The 12,041-nt window shown below is 43.2% G+C and overlaps 3 non-coding genes across 3 annotated transcripts; all 3 read right to left on the bottom strand.

Annotated features, from left to right (window-relative positions):
• Positions 1 to 4,878: 4,878 nt before the first annotated feature.
• Positions 4,879 to 4,950, bottom strand: trnap-cgg (transfer RNA proline (anticodon CGG)). The gene has a single exon. It is a non-coding gene; the product is annotated as a tRNA-Pro (tRNA).
• An 890-nt stretch (positions 4,951 to 5,840) lies between these two features.
• Positions 5,841 to 5,912, bottom strand: trnap-agg (transfer RNA proline (anticodon AGG)). The gene has a single exon. It is a non-coding gene; the product is annotated as a tRNA-Pro (tRNA).
• An 884-nt stretch (positions 5,913 to 6,796) lies between these two features.
• Positions 6,797 to 6,868, bottom strand: trnap-ugg (transfer RNA proline (anticodon UGG)). The gene has a single exon. It is a non-coding gene; the product is annotated as a tRNA-Pro (tRNA).
• Positions 6,869 to 12,041: the final 5,173 nt, after the last annotated feature.

Genomic DNA, 12,041 nt, shown 5'->3' with positions numbered 1-12,041 from the left:
ATTTGTTTCAACTTTCAACCTCACTTAAATAATAACACTAAATAAATTATAAATAAGAAAGCAGAGGCCTCTTCTCGGTATTAAATGCTATTAGCTGCTATAATTAATGTCCAGCACAGGATGGGATCAGTCAGTTGATAGTTCTGCTTCTGTTTAGTGCCCGTCTGTCTGGACTTACCGAAGTGATTTTCCCCGACGGTGGAATTAAAACCTCCTCAGCCATTTAAGAAACGTGTCAGCTGGTCCCAAAAAGTAAAAAGAAAAATATGATTTCTCTACACTGCAAAGAATCTCATCTCCTTCGCAGCAGATGTGGTCAAACAGGCTCTCAACCACAGACTGAAGTATTCCAGGCTTTTTCTCCAATGAGCAGTCTGTTTGCCCCCAGTAACAAACCCACATCGTATCATCACATGATGGAGAGCAGCGTGACACAGTTGGAGAAAAGCCTGCTGGAAGCAATTAGCTCTAAGTCAATTCACTAAGAAAGAAATCGATGCTAGAGAGAGGGAAAGAAGAGGAGTAACAGAAAGGGAACACCAAGTCAAACAGGTTCCACATGTGAGACAAGACAGACGTCAAGAATGAAGGCAAAGAGGAAAGAGAAGATGAGAGACCGTTTAAGACAACATGCTTTCCAAAATAAACTCTGTGATCTGCAGTGCACGGCGTATATACTTATCGTGTCAGTAAAAGAGAACTGTCGGTATTTCTTCTGCATTTATAGGAACCACCACACAGTGAGACTGTTAATCTTTGAGTGCATTTGTCCTCAGTGAACCTTCCACCCCGCCCTACCCCCTGTAATCACAGTCATCATGTGCTCATAATTTTGGTTGTAGTTGAAAGAAGAGGGGCAGTGTTTACTGTGACCGTGAACAATCACCTGCTTTGCATTACACATTTCTTAATCCTGTGACTTTACCTCTATTGCTGTTCCTTGAAAAGCTGGTTTTGTTCTAAAATCCAGCCTCCTGGCACACACGAACTCTACTGCACTCATTAACTGCGATACCGCTAGATATCTCTGAAATTTGCCCGAAAGTTAAAAGAAATTTTTTTTTGTGGTGTTGGATTAATAATAATAATAATGGATTGCATTTATATAGCGCTTTTCGGGGCCCTCAAAGCACTTTACAATGCCACTATTCATTCACTCTCACATTCACACACTGGTGGAGGCAGCTACAGGTGTAGCCACAGCTGCCCTGGGGCAGACTGACAGAAGCCAGGCTGCCATATCGCGCCATCGGCCCCTCTGGCCAACACCAGTAGGCGGTAGGTGAAGTGTCTTGCCCAAGGACACAACGACCGAGACTGTCTGAGCCGGGGCTCGAACCGGCAACCTTCCGATTACAAGACGAACACCCAACTCTTGAGCCACGATCGCCCTAGGAAGGATTCGGAAGGATTCAGAAGAATTCGGCTTACTGTACTTTTGTACCTGCATGTTGGTGCAAGCTCTAGGTTACATTAGAACAGAAGGCATAGTAGAAATAAGGTTTGAGACAAAGAATTGCAGAATTATGAAGGTTATATGTGCCAATTTCTGTCCTTTTTAAAACATGCAAAGGCCGAACAGTGTTCTTCGAGTACAACACAAGTCTTCATGCTGTTTTAGTGCTTAAACAGAACTAAAAGTACACGTTAGGTGTGTTTGTAGGACAACACACATCCAGAACAGCATTACCACTTTTTGCTTTTGGCAGATTAGTCCTACATGAAAATCATTTTTAGAAGACAAATATAGAAGAAGACATAAAGTCTGCATTCATTTTTGACTCCTCCTGGAAACTTTTTTCATGACACGTGGAAATTCATTTAGTATTTTTAGCCCATTATTTATTTTATTTTATTTATTTCAGGTTTAGCTGGCCACACTGTCAGGTACTAAAACTACTTGAACAGTGTTAGCTAAGGGACTGTAGTTTTAGCTAAAACACACCTTTTCACCGTGGTAACCACTAAGATTACCACAGTGATTAGAAACTCATTTTCAACCCTTTCAGTACCAACTGTGACTCCTCCAGCTGACACACAACTTCACACCTCACCAACTGCTGAGTATTTAACATTCATTCAATTTTAGTTAACACTACACAGAACTTTAGGTTGAAAAGGTCAGTAAGGCTCCTGTTTCAAAAACACTGAAGTATTAAACAGTTGCCATAAATGTTAACCTGCTAGCACACATGGTAACATGAGCTATTACCTGACGATAGCAGCCATCTGTTGTAAGTAGCAGCTAAGAGACCGTAGAGAGATGAATAATTATGGCGGACTGAGCAGGTGGCAGATGTAATATTGAGTACATTGTGGACACACAGAGAACAGACGGTTGCTTGCTGCACACAGCAGCAGAGGAACTCCAGTTGAACCGAGCAGAGAGTCCAGACTGTGGGAACGACACTCTGGGCGAGTAAATCTGGAGCAGACGAATCAGATGGCTTTCGGGCCTGAAGAGCTGAGTACGTGGAGGGGTGCAGACTAAGCAGAATGCAGCTGAATGCAGGATGAGAGAGAGGCTCCAGTCATTTTTGATTTTGTTGTAACCACCTGTGTGTTTATCATAACTAATACAACACTTTATCCAAAGTTCATTTTTAGCTTTTCCAAAATGCTCTTCTTCGATCATCAATCAATTTCAATTTATTTATAAGCACATTTAAAAACAACAGGTTGACCAAAGTGCTGTACAAAGTAGAACAAACAAACAAAAAGAAAACCTCAGCCACAATAATTAATTTGAATTCATAATTGAATTATGTAGCCGTGTTAGATACCGTGCTCTTTGTTTAGGTTTTACTTTCACAAACTGTAATGACATTACCCAAACATTTTGTAAAATCAATAAAACCATTAAACTTCATTTTCATTACTTATTTCATCCAATCGAACTCATAATTGGAAAAGAGAAATGTTGAAATTTAACAAGTTACCTTTTGCACTTCTTTGCCATTACTTCTGTTGTTTTAGGACAGGGTCAGATCTTCCCCGTGTGTGTGTGTAGATTGCTTTCCTGGGTTTAGAGTCTCAGCATTACTATAACGACCCCGGTAAGCACAAATTAGAAGGACATTTTTAGTAAACTAGGAAAACCCTCCAGCAAAGCTTTTGCAAGCAGTTGACATGGGAACATTTTTTATTTAAAAAGTCAGACATGCTAGGAGGATTAATACTAACAATCTACCAAGAAATCAAAGTCTCTCAAATTTCACTAGCAATTAAATTCCTTGAGAAAAGCATTAAAGCAGCTGTGTTTGCCTCTGTATGTGAAAAATACAAAAACACTTCAGAAAGGACCGTAAGTCATAAAAACTACTGATGCAGTGAATAATAACCAAAACGGGATGACAGGCACATGCTCCAAGCTGTGCTAGGCATGTGACACTTATCTAAACCAGAGAGACTGCAAACATCAATCGAGACCAGATAACACTCGATAAGGACAACAGAGCTGTGTGAGGGAAAGCACAACAGACTAAATAAACTGTGAAAAGCAGTAAGACTCTCAATTCAGTATTTTAATTCCTAATTTGAAATTTGAGTTCATGCAAATTAAAAAATGAATGAAATGAAGTTTTTTTTAATAAAATGTTGGGCTACTTTAACTCAACAAAGACACAAAGTCTCCAGAACTCCAGAAGCAAGAAATGTCAAACTAATTTTACACTGTGGACACAAACAGCCTGCTTTGATCTGAAGTGGGCCAAACTAGTGAAACTAGTGAAAAACAACAACAACTTTAGTGTTGAGAAGTAATGACACATTTAATGTCAGGGTGTGGTGTGTGGCAAGCAGAATAGGGCCCAAGTGCAGGACTCGCAGACAACAACATAATGAAATGAATCAAAGGTGACGGCTTTAATGCTGTCACTCTGAAACCTGAAAAGAAATACAAAAACACTGAAACTAAGATCTACGAACTGGGAAACTATTCATAGGATCATTGTAATACATAAAACAAATTTAACAAACTTTCAAGTCAATTTTATTTATACAGCAGCAAGTCACTCAGAGACAGGATATTTCTAACTTTAGAGATGCTGCACAAATGGAAGAAAGCGGTCTGACATATTTGTTTAATATGTGCGTTGAAGGACATGTCCTGGTCAAACATGACTCCAAGGTTGATAAGGTGGGGCCAGGTTTCACAATGAGCTCACCCGAAACTCTGGCTGATTGGGACCCACACCCAGTTTCACATCTTGGCTCAGGGGATTAGAGGATTATCAGGGGGTCCTTTTGTCCCTCTGTGGGGGGTCACTCCCACTGAGTTTAAATCTGGGACTCTCCACCATTTGACCTTAGAACTGAAGAAGCTACTAATGGTTTATCTCTAGGTAAGCTAATTTCAAACTGATATTACTTTTGCCTGGAATAATAAAAGGGAACACTGTTTAACACAGTCGTTTGACACACGTAAGTTCTGCCACACAATCATCTCCATCACAGCACAGTTTTAGGTAAAATTCATCAAACATCACTATCTGTATTTATATGTTTCTACATTCACCATGTTGCCAAACGTATTCGCTTGTTGTCCTTCAAACGCGTTTGAGCTTGAGTGACATCCCATTCTTAAAGTTTCCATTAGGTGATAGTACCTGGTTACAGGTATTTTTTTAGTACCTGCCCAGTAAGGTTTCCAAGGCAATCTCAAAATGTGACATATACAGATTGCGTGGCAGGGACTGTGCAGTCAATGGCATCACTCAATGAGTCATGAGAGTGACTCCTTCACAAAATCAAAAAAGTTATTTTAGAAAGACAAATTGATCACATTGAGTCGTTTGGCACACAACACATTTACAATGCCCCAGAAGGAATGTGTCTTTGCAAAGAATTCCATGAAGCTAAGAGCTTGTGATTTTAAGGGGGCTCGTCCGGGATTTGAACCCGGGACCTCTCGCACCCGAAGCGAGAATCATACGCCTAGACCAACGAGCCACAGATAGCATGTGCTTAACTCTTCAACTCTGAAAGGATAGACTTAAATCGGCCTTCAAATTCAAGCAGGAATGTTTTTAAGCTCTCTTCAGTATTCATTTTTGTACCTTCAGGACTTTGCTACTGACAAGTTCCAACAGGGATGACTCCAGAGGGACTGCACACAGTGAATGAGAAAAAAGGGTTCCCAGTCATCCAGGTCATGGTAGTCTGATGAGCTCTGAAAGAAAGCAGCTGGAATTCTCTAAGTGCCTTGAAGACCTTTCACCTCTCCTCTGAGAACCTTCGTTAGATCTAAAACTAAACGTTGGAGAGTCCCAGGTATTTAAACCCCAGAGGGGGTTGTCTTTACCAGGGTCGTTGACCAACTATGAAACACATCACATGAGCCAAGGGGTGGAAAAAAGGCGTGGGTGATTATCAGCAGAGGTTTCAGGTGAAACCATTATGAGACCTTCACATATGTAGTTTAACGTCTTTACACCGAAATTGAATGGCCTCAATTTCGATCAGACTTTGTGATCTCTAATAGCGCTTTTCCACTTGCACCTACCTAGCTTGGCTTAACTTGACTCAGCTCGATCATTAGAGTTTCCATTAGGTGATAGTACCTGGTTACAGGTATATTTTAGTACCTGCCCAGTAAGGTTTCCAAGGCAATCTCAAAATGTGACATATACAGATTGCATGGCAGGGACTGTGCAGTCAATGGCATCACTCAATGGGTCATGAGAGTGACTCCTTCACAAAATCAAAAACATTATTTTAGAAAGACAAATTGGTGTCACACATCACATTGAAAGGTTTGGCACACAACACATTTACAATGCCCCAGAAGGAATGTGTCTTACCAAAGAATTCCATGAAGCTAAGAGCTTCTGCTTTTAAGGGGGCTCGTCCGGGATTTGAACCCGGGACCTCTCGCACCCTAAGCGAGAATCATACGCCTAGACCAACGAGCCACAGGAAGCCTGTGTTTAAGTCTGCAACTCTGAAAGGATAGACTTAAATCGGCCTTCAAATTCAAGCAGGAATGGTGTTAAGCTCTCTTCAGTATTCATTTTTTTACCTTCAGGCCTTTGCTACTGACAAGCTCCAACAGGGATGACTCCAGAGGGACTGCACACAGTGAATGAGAAAAAAGGGTTCCCAGTCATCCACGTCATGGTAGTCTGATGAGCTTTGAAAGAAAGCAGCTGGAATTCTCTAAGTGCCTTGAAGACCTTTCACCTCTCCTCTGAGAACCTTCGTTAGATCTAAAACTAAACGTTGGAGAGTCCCAGGTATTTAAAACCCAGAGCGGGTTGTCTTTACCAGGGTCGTTGACCAACTATGAAACACATCACATGAGCCAAGGGGTGGAAAAAAGGTGTGGGTAATTATCAGCAGAGGTCAAACCATTATGAGACCTTCACATATGTAGTTTAACGTCTTTACACCGAAATTGAATGGCCTCAATTTCGATCAGACTTTGTGATCTCTAATAGCCCTTTTCCACTTGCACCTACCTAGCTTGGCTTAACTTGACTCAGCTCGATCTTTAGAGTTTCCATTAGGTGATAGTACCTGGTTACAGGTATTTTTTTAGTACCTGCCCAGTAAGGTTTCCAAGGCAATCTCAAAATGTGACATATACAGATTGCGTGGCAGGGACTGTGCAGTCAATGGCATCACTCAATGGGTCATGAGAGTGACTCTTTCACAAAATCAAAAACATTATTTTAGAAAGACAAATTGGTGTCACACATAACATTGAAAGGTTTGGTACACAACACATTTAAAATGCCCCAGAAGGAATGTGTCTTTCCAAAGAATTCCATGAAGCTAAGAGCCTGTGATTTTAAGGGGGCTCGTCCGGGATTTGAACCCGGGCCCTCTCGCACCCAAAGCGAGAATCATACGGCTAGACCAACGAGCCACAGGAAGTCTCCGTTTAAGTCTGCAACTCTGAAAGGATAGACTTATATCGGCCTTCAAATTCAAGCAGGAATGGTGTTAAGCTCTCTTCAGTATTCATTTTTGTACCTTCAGGACTTTGCTACTGACAAGCTCCAACAGGGATGACTCCAGAGGGACTGCACACAGTGAATGAGAAAAAAGGGTTCCCAGTCATCCAGGTCATGGTAGTCTGATGAGCTTTGAAAGAAAGCAGCTGGAATTCTCTAAGTGCCTTGAAGACCTTTCACCTCTCCTCTGAGAACCTTCATTAGATCTAAAACTAAATGTTGGAGAGTCCCAGGTATTTAAACCCCAGAGGGGGTTGTCTTTACCAGGGTCGTTGACCAACTATGAAACACATCACATGAGCCAAGGGGTGGAAAAAAGGTGTGGGTAATTATCAGCAGAGGTGAAACCATTATGAGACCTTCACATATGTAGTTTAACGTCTTTACACCGAAATTGAATGGCCTCAATTTCGATCAGACTTTGTGATCTCTAATAGCCCTTTTCCACTTGCACCTACCTAGCTTGGCTTAACTTGACTCAGCCCGATCTTTAACCAACAGGGTTTCATATGATGCTGGTCCACCTTTTGCAGCTTGAACCCTTCTAGGAAGCTTTTCCACGAGGATTAGTGTGTGTGTTTATGGAAATATTTGACCACTCTTCCAGAAGCACATTTTGTGAGCTCAGACACTGGATGACCTGACTTGCAGTCTCCAGCCCTAATTCATCCCAAAGATGTGCTGTCGGGTTGAGGGGGGGACTCTGCAGGCCTCTGCAGTTCTTCCACTACAGGCTCGGTCATCCCTGTGATCTTTATGACCTTGCTTTGTGCAATGGTGGTCACTGGAACAGGAAGAGGCCGTCACCAAACTGTTCCCACAAAGTGAGGCGCATGAAGCGTTAATAGCAGGTTTCACAGGAACTAATGGCCTGAGCTCAACTCACTAAAAATGACACCAGACCATAATCACCTCTCCACCAAACTTTACACTTGGCACAGTGCAGTTAGACATGCGCCTTTCTCTCAGCAACTGTCAAACCCAGACTCATCTATCGGCTTTCCAGTCAAAGAAGCATCATTACTCACTCCAGAGAACATGTCTCCACTTCTGCATCCAACATTTTGCATCATTCTTGGTGATTCAAGGCTTGGATGCAGATGATTGGCCATGAAAACTCATTCCACGAGGCTCTCTGTGCACTGTTCAGAAGCTAAGTTTGGAGGTCTGTAGTGATTGACTCTGCAGAAAGTTGGCAACCTCTGCAGACTATGCACCTCAGCATCCACTGACCCTGCTGTGGCTGAGTTGTTGACATCCAGTGTGTTATAATACCACTAACAATTGTCTGCTGAATATTTAGTAATAAGGAAATTTCACGATTAGACTTGTTGCACAGGTGGCATTGTCACGGCGGGGTACGCCGATGTGTTGTGAGCAGGACCCAGAAGCAGATACTGAGAGAAGAGTTGCAGGTGAACAAAAGGCGAGGCTTTATTTTGGCTGAAAGCAGCAAAAACCATGAAAACTAGACAAACTATGAAGAAAAGTGTGAATGCAATGAGAAACTATGAAAACTGTGGCAAGAATAACAGACGACCTGACAATGAAACACAAAAAACAGAGGACTTAAATACACAGGAGGTGATCAGGGGAAGTGGGAACACATGGGGAAACAGCTGACACACGTGGATGTACATGGCTGACAACTATACTTAAGTACGCTGATGTATTTAAAAGATTCTCATTTGGTAGTCAGAGGCCCAAAGGTACAGTGGACACGTGTGACCTTCGTCACTCATCCAAGTGACTTCTTCAGTCTGACTGAAGAAGTCACTTGGATGAGTGACGAAACGTTTCTCCCACAAAACGCTACGTCCAGATGAACACAATCAACATGTAGCCTCGGGGGGCTGGCCAGGCAGACACAGGGAGCATGACAGATGTCTTTAATGATGGTGACATTGTCGACATGTCATCTGATGTACACGAGTACAGTAGTTTTGTGAATTTAAGGAGCTTGGAAAAAAAGGTGACTGGTATTCTTCTAGGTCCTGAGATGAAAACTGATTCCAGTTTGTGCACTGGAAGCGGTCCTATAGGTGTGAAGTTGCTTTTCAGGACGTTTGCTGTTTGCTGGATTGGAGTTAGAAAGGTGACAGGTGCTCTAAAGGTTTGAGCTCCAGATGTTTTTTTTAGGTGACCGTGGCTCAGGGGGTTGGGAATCGCAGGTTCAATCCCGGTTCGATCCCTGGGCTCTCTGTCCTGGTCGTTGTGTCCTTGGGCAAGACACTTTACCCTACTTGCCTACTGGTGATGGCCAGAGGGGCCGATGGCGCGATATGGCAGCCTGGCTTCTGTCAGTCTGCTCCAGGGCAGCTGTGGCTACACCTGTAGCTGCCTCCACCACTGTGTGAGAGTGAATGAATAGTGGCATTGTAAAGCGCTTTGGGTGCCTTGAAAAGCGCTATATAAATCCAATCCATTATTATTATTATTTTTGAATAGCCCCAGGTCTCATAAGATAATTGTTTAGCTTTACTCATGCATCTGCTTATGACAGGCCTGGTCACACGTGACACACTCCCATCTGTGTCTGACCAAACTACCCGAATCATATCAGCACAGCCGATCATCCCTCTGGTACGTCCAACCTAATATCAGCATCTGAGCTCATGGTTCAACAAACTGAACTGAACAGTGTTTGTGCTGCTGATCTAGTGATGATTAGTTAGCAAAACGTTCAACAATGGACAGAAGAAGTCTCCTTAAAAGCAAATGAGAATAGGTGAGGTGGAGAAGGACCTGCCTTTGTTTGTTGTTGCAGCAGACACAGGGCATGAGATGTGTCTCAGATACAAACTCAGCTCAGTGAATCGGAGGCCTTCAGTGCTTTTAAACAGATTATTGTTACAGGTCACACACACGTCCATTTTGTCATGTTTGCCTAATCAAAATATTCATCACTCATAACAAAGTTGTTAAGAACATCAGGAGGACAAGCGATCACTAAAGGGTAAGGTTGTTCAGGCTACGGGAGTCCTTGCATCTGCTGTTGTGGTGTGTAACATCACATCGCCTGCTAGTTTGATAGCTGCGTCTCTGTCATGGCTCCATGTGATGCTGTCCCCACCATCCTCCACTGTAGTCACAGCATAGGCCTTAGTTCCCTCAGACCATGTCCTGAGAGTCCTTCAGGTGCCTTTTTGCAAAACTCCTGGTGGGCTGTAATGTGCTTTTTACTGAGGAGTGACCAGGCCTGACTGGTGTTGCAGAAATAGATGTCTTTCTGGAAGGTTGTCCTCTTGCCACAGAGTAATGCTCATCAGAATTACTACCTGGTTCACTTTGCCCTTCCACCCTGATCCAGACCTACAGGCTCTTCTACTTCAGTCACTTGAGCTGGTCGTGTGGCCACTGAGGTTTGGCCACTGAGGTTTGGCCATGAATAATCCTTTTGATTCCAAACGTCTTGCATTTACAGATGAAGAAGGCCACTGCGTCATACTGTAGAACTGTTTCTGTATCATTACCAAGATCTGTGCTTTGATAAGATCATATCTGATGTTGTGTTGGGCTCTTGAATAAAACTCCCACTCAAGCGATAACATGGAGCAACAACAATCTTTCTTTAATACAGCTTACTCTCGTGCTGTTTTACATGCCACACACTTCCCGTTGAGTGGGTAAGTACTGCCACCTAGTGGCGCATGATGTACATCAGTATCGATTACACCACATCCCCCTTACTGAAGTTAGGCTGGTACATTCGTTTGCTCTTCAAACAAAACATAACTGCATAATATTTTTTTTCAATACAGACATACCGCAGCATTTCAGGAAACATAAACTTTGGTATTTTCATAAACAGTTTCTCTTACACTCTTAACACAAGTTAAACCTTGTCCTTTTAAACATGCTATTCTCAAAAATGAAACTTAGCGTTTCGAAATACAACTTTTCCCTTTCCAAACAATCAGCTTCACAGATCAAGTCTTTTCGGTTTAATCACTTCTCTACAGACCAGGTTCTAACCACACCTGCTGTATGGGGTGCGCTTGGCTCAGAAACAGCCTCTATAGGGGTGGACTGGATCTGTTTTGCGTCGATTTGAGTCTCTGTTTGGGGGATCGGCACAAGATGACCGCAGTTCCTTCTGATTGTCCCTTGGGGTCCACTGATGATGTACGATGTATGATGAGAAGTTGAGCCGGGCTGTAGCCATTCACCAGTGCTGTTGTTCTGCATGCCAGCAATGCCTTGTATGGATCGCTGGCTTTCTTGAGGAGATTTTTGATGGTCTGGACGCCTCTCTCCACCTCGCCGTTGCTCTGCGGGTACCTGGGACTACTGGTGACATGCTCAAAACAGTAGTCCTTTGCAAAGTCTTTCATTTCTTGACATGCAAATCGTGGGCCATTATCGGTAATCAATGCTTCAGGTATTCCATGGCGTGCAAATATTGACTTTAAATGCACAATCACATTGGCTGAACGAGTTGGGCTGAATTGAGCAATCTCGACATATCTCGAGAAATAATCTACTACCAACAGATAGTTTTTGTCTTTTAGTGTGAACAAATCAGCTCCTACGTTCTGCCATGGCCTCTCAGGTAAACGTGTGGGCACAAGAGGTTCCCTCACGTTGACTCTCTCCTGTATGCACAGCCTGCACTTAAGGACAAGTTCACGGATCTGATTACTTAAGCCTGGCCACCACACTGCTTGTCGGGCACGTTCTCAGCACTTAACTACCCCTTGGTGACCCTCGTGTATTTTGTCCAAAACTGCATTTCGCATGTTTGCAGGTATGACCAACCTTGTGCCTCGCAGTAGTAGTCCATTGTGTACACTCAAAACTGCTCTTTCTGACCAGTAGTGTTTTACCACTCCCTGCAGCTGGTTCCTGTCAGGCCAGCCCTCTGCACAGAACTTCAGACTGTAGCTGCTCGCGGAGATCTGCAAGGTATTTGCTGCTAGTAGGAAGGCCCTCCAGCACTGCATCCACGTAAATATTGGTGTCCTCCATAAGATCATTGTCTCTGGGCATCACGCTGCCTGCCAGCGGTACCCGTGACAGCTTGTCGGCTGTGGTGAGGCTTTTGCCTGGAACGTGCCTTATAGTGTAAGAATACCTCATCAGGCG

Source organism: Copadichromis virginalis, linkage group LG13 (genome assembly GCF_057382275.1).
Source record: "Copadichromis virginalis isolate Kocher_CV1m ecotype Utaka linkage group LG13, C_Virginalis_male_GT1.1, whole genome shotgun sequence".
NCBI lineage: Eukaryota > Metazoa > Chordata > Actinopteri > Cichliformes > Cichlidae > Copadichromis > Copadichromis virginalis.
This window is presented reverse-complemented; position numbering and strand designations above follow the sequence as displayed.